Source organism: Pinus tabuliformis, chromosome 5_2 (assembly GCF_031772625.1).
Source record: "Pinus tabuliformis cultivar Carrire ecotype Pingquan chromosome 5_2, CPIR1, whole genome shotgun sequence".
Classification (NCBI taxonomy): domain Eukaryota; kingdom Viridiplantae; phylum Streptophyta; class Pinopsida; order Pinales; family Pinaceae; genus Pinus; species Pinus tabuliformis.
In genome coordinates, this window is record NC_142306.1 from 863,167,404 (window position 1) to 863,172,669 (window position 5,266).

Here is a 5,266-nt window from a genome sequence, read left to right on the forward strand (position 1 = left end):
ATAACTTTGCCTTTCTAATTTCTGATTGATTTGGTACAGATAAAGAGGATAGAATCACCAAGCTTGTTGTGCTGCCACTCTATCCTCAATTTTCAATCTCCACAAGCGATTCAAGTATTCTTCTTCTGAAAAACATATTTTGGTAATTTGGAGTGTTTCCATTAAAGTTTGATAGATTTTATTTTGATAAGGCAAATGAAAAAATTAATGCCATAGAAGTACTAGAAAATGCTTTGGATGAAACTATGGTTTTTTCTTTGTTGTTTTAGTCAGGATGGGTATCTTGCCAAGATGACATATTCCATCATATCATCATGGTATTAATGACAAGGATGTATTAAAGCTATGGCAAATCTAATAGAAAAAGAGCTGCAGAGCTTTGCAAGCCCAGATAAGGTAGGTCTTTTTTATGGAATGCAGTCTTCAATACTTCTGTATACAGACATTTATTCTTTCTAATTGTACAAGGCATTTTAAATTGTCATACGATGTGTTTTCTCCCTTATTGTTAGAGATTAATTTTTCTGTCTCCAAGTTGGGATTTTTACATGTATTTTCAAGCATGTGAAGCTAAGACTTCAACATTGTTTCCTATAAATCATGTCGTAATTTTAAAGGCAACAATGACAAGAGAAAACTAGTAGGAAGGTTGCATGCTAATTCTGTTTAGTTAGCTAATAAACAAATATATATCTATATGAGAGATTGAATGCCAGAATTGGGATAATGGTGTACCACAGGCATCTGACATTTTACATCAATTTAAAATTCTTCGCATAGAAGAAGAATGTTTGAAACTCAAAGGTCTTTGAGTTTTACATTTTCTATACTTGAGACGACTTACTGGTGAAAGTGAATGGTAGGTGATGATATTTTTCAGTGCACATGGAGTGCCAGTCACGTATGTTAAGAAGGCTGGGGATCCATACAAGTCACATATGGAGGACTCTGTTGGTTTGATTATGAAAGAGATGAAAGAAAGGGGACTCTATAACCAACACACTCTGGCTTATCAGGTAGATATAACATTAATAGCAGAATGTTTTCTAATCTGAATATGAGTCCATTCCTGGTAACTGGTCTTCTTTCTAATGAATAATGTATTCTTTTTTCCTTTTAAAATGTTTTCACTCGCATTATATAGAGAAAGAATATTCAATAAAGATATAGCTTTCGTAGTGGAACTATAACTGCCCTGCTAGATAACTATCTGGGATAAACATCAGTGATCCAAAACTTTGCATATTGTCAGCTATCTGAGTGTGAAGAGCTAACTGGAAAACAGTAACCTTATTTGTTTTAATAGTGGAGTTGCCATGATCACTAATGTTATACTAAAGCAACATGTTATATTTGCCAACATTTTTACAGTATGTAATATGCCTAAAATTTGAGATTGCACCAGTAACATAGATGGTAGCATGAATTTGGCAGATGCCCCACTGCATCAGTGAAAATAAAGCCATTAAACTGGATGTTATTAAAATAATGATGATACTACTACTTAAGTTGCATTTGCTTGCTCTCAAACCCATCCTGCTGTGTATATTGGTTTCAGATTTCCTTAATGTTGTGACTATATCCAATTTCTGCTGGGTTGATTGAAGAACGTGATGCATTAGGGCACAATTCGATCTATCATTCAGATCCTTGACATTTACTAATTTAAGAAGGGAATATGACTACGAGTTGGTTTCACTGTTTTTTGAGAATGTAGACAGATTTATATATCTGTTGCAGCTGGCATTTCTTTGAAGCATATACACAATTAATTTGATTTATTGATTTGGATCTATCTACATATAGTTATTATAAGTACTCTATTATCTTCATCTTTAAACCCTTGCACATGTGTAACAATGTATACTCAATATGCTTTTGGTTCTGGAGCTCATAAACTTGTATGGCATGTAGAGATTGTAAATAGTTCAGCAATAAATAGAAATAATATTTGTCAACTAGGTTTAGGTTGAGTGGTAGAGAGGAAAAGTTGTTATCCTCCCCTCTCGGTTTCAGTTTCCACTTGTGACATGTTCACCCTTCATGAGCTGATTGTTGATTGGAGTTGGCAATGTACCAGCATTCTTATTTTGCTGGGCAGAAAGACGCCAGAAGAGAGAAGAGAAGCACAGTAAGGAATTTTGACCTCAGTAGACTTCCTGCCAAGAAATCCGTTTTCTTATTGGTTGAGCAGCAACAGTAGGAAGTAGAGAGGAGCAGTTCAACATTTTCGTGGCAAAGATGGCAATCAGTGGGCTGAGAGATCTGGACAGGTTGGATGGGGCATCCCACTACGTCATCTGGAAGATAAGAATGTCATTCCTTCTAGAAGAGCATTCTCTCAAGACCTATGTCAAAAGTGTGATGGCTGTGCCTGCAGATCAGGATTCGTTGAAGAATTACCGAGCAGAAATGGTGAAGGCCAAGAGGATGATCCTGGATGGAGTAAAGGATCATGTAGTTTGTCACATCGCTAGCAGAGGGACTGCTAAGAAGATGTAGGATGCCTTGGCAATGCTATATCAAGGATCGTCCGAGCAACGAAAGATGTACTTAGAGCAAAAACTGAGATCTGCATAAATGCAAAAGGGGGAGTGCATAGATCCGTTCCTCACGAAGCTTCAGGAGACCCGGACGAGTTAATAGTTGTGGGGTCTATGCCTCAAGGGTCCGAGTTGGTTAGAATAACCCTGAATTCAGTCTTAGATGAGTGGCAAGTCTTTGTCTAGAGTATCTTGGGCAAGTCGACTTTGCCAAATTGGGATGAGATGTGGGCAACTATTAAGCAAGAGGCGCTGAGAGAGACACAGTCAACTGTAAGCTTGATGGAAGTAGCAGCAATTGGTCGAAGCCCAGGAGGAGGATGAGAATGTAGCCCTTGCATCCAAAAGGCAGCAGGAGCAATGGAGGAAGAAGAAGGATGTCTCGAAAATCAAATGCTTCAGGTGTGGTGAAATGGGTCACTACGCAACACAATGTTTTCTTAGGAAGAAGGATAAAGATGAGAAGCATGATCCGAAGGTTGCACCTGCGAAGATCAAGGAGGAGAAGTTCACCATGACAACTGAGATACCTCTAGGAGGGAGGTGGACTGATTTGGAGCTGTAGTTCGAAATAGCTACAGATGGGAAGGATCCTTGAGGAGGCTAATCTAGGTTTCTTCAAGAGATGCAAGACTGAAATTGTAGGGCCAAAATTGCAGATCGAGTAGTAATGTTGTAGCTAACAGGCCGAAGTTGTTGTGTGTAGCATTTTGGTGTAGAAGAAAAGGACTTGAGAAAGCCGACTTGGTACTAGGAGAAGGAATTTGGTCGTTGTATCGCATTTTGTAATTTGGCAACTAGGGCCAAACTTCACCTTGGACAGCTCATATGAGGCAACTGCTATTTTTATTGGATTCCTCTCTTCGAGAGGTGTAGGATTAATCTAAAGATCATCCCATTTTGACATGCACAAATGGAGTTATGAATTTATTTTGATTATGGACAAATTGTCAAGGTCGGCCAGTCATCTAATTTGCACCTCAACGTTGCATGTCAATTCAAGAGGCCTCCTCCTCAATTTGTCACTTCACTCACACATCTCTCCTTCATTGTTTGGGTACGGATCTTCTGAGGCTTCTCTCTCTCCACACGTGCGAAGAAAGGATTGTTCTTTTGCTGTCCTTGTGTTGACCAAAAGTTGCAGGAAGCTATTTTGACTAGCGTTGAACAACATTGACCATCTTTGACTACAGTTTTGTGTGGGGTATTTCTGTTTGGGCAGGGCGCAAATTTGGGCATTAAATCCGTGGCTGTTAGACCTCTCTTTGACCAACATTCACTGTGCTAGGGCTTGCTGCTATGTTGAATTTCGTTGACCAGGTTCCACTTTATCCGGGATATGGTACAACGAGGAGCAATAAGGCTCCAACACATTAGGACTGATGATCAGGTCGCCGATATTTTTATGAAGCCCCTTCTGTGGATGACTTGGAGTCATGGAGAGACCCCTTTATGAGGGTCCCATAGGAGATGGATGTTGAGCTTTGGGAGCTTCGGGGGGCTTGGGATGCTTCTTAGAGCGATGAGAAACCATAGGTTGAGTGGTTCACCTTCCCCTAATGGTGCACGATGTACAGGGTGAATGGTTCACCTTCGCCTGTAATACCCCATGGTGACATATGCATAGGTTGAGTGGTTCACCTTCTCCTATGACATATGAGCAGGATGAGTGGTTCACCTACTCCTGCCGGCACATCCTACCCATGCAGTTCGAGACTCATGGGAAGTACCTCTCATCTAGTCATTGAGTATGGAAATGTGGATAGGGATAGTAGTACTACCGATGGACGCATCGTGTACTACCTTACTCCCTATGCTAGGGTGTTGATATTGATCTGGGAACAATGGAAACTAACTTCAGGTCGGTTAAGAGTGGTATGACACACTCTCTATTATTGGAGACTGATTTCGGTCAGTGGAGAATGGTATGATACATTCTTGATCATTTCTTCTTTCTTCATGGTTCAGCAGAGCAGAGACAGGGATGGTACAGATTGTCCGACAATTTGGCAGGCGAAGTTCTCCCTAGTTGAGAGGGAGTGTTAAATTTGGTAGCTAGGGCCAAATTTCACCTTGGAAAACTCATCTGAGGCAGTTGATAATTTATTTGATTCCTCTCTCTGAGAGGTATAGGATTGATCTAAAGATCATCCCATTCTGACATGTACAAATGGAATTAGGAATTTATTTGATTATGGACAAATTGTCAAGGTGTGCTAGTCATCTAATTTGCACCTCAACGTTACATATAAATTCAAGGGGCCTCCTCCTCATTTTGGCACTTCATTCACTCACACATCTCTCCTTCATTGTTTGGGTACGGATCTTTCTGAGGCTTCTCTCTCTCCACACGTGTGAAGTAGGGACTGTTCTTTTGCTGTCCCTGCATTGACCGAAAGTTTGCAAGAAGTTGTTTTGACCAATGCTGACCATCTTTGACTGTGATTTTGTGTGGGATATTTCTGTTTGGGCAGGCGCAGTGCTAGGCACGAAATCCAAGGTTGTTTGACCTCTGTTAGACCAACTTTGACTGTGCTAGGGCTTGCTGTTGTGTTGATTTCATCGACTAGGTTTGACTGGATAATTTGGAACTGTTTTTGGGGGCTGATTTGACTTCTTGTTGGAGGTCAAGTTGACTGAGTTTGACCGAGCTATTTTGGAGGTCAAAATTTGCCCTGTTGACCAGCATTGACTTTCTGGTTAGGGCTTTCTGTTTCTGCTGT

At 40.4% G+C, this 5,266-nt stretch overlaps 1 pseudogene across 1 annotated transcript; it reads left to right on the top strand.

Annotated features, from left to right (window-relative positions):
• The first annotated feature begins 287 nt into the window (after positions 1-287).
• LOC149162052 (ferrochelatase-2, chloroplastic pseudogene) lies at positions 288-2,203 on the top strand (annotated as a pseudogene). The gene is made up of 3 exons (XR_016261453.1): positions 288-396; positions 864-1,016; positions 2,081-2,203. The product of XR_016261453.1 is annotated as a ferrochelatase-2, chloroplastic pseudogene (transcript).
• The last annotated feature ends 3,063 nt before the right edge of the window (positions 2,204-5,266 follow it).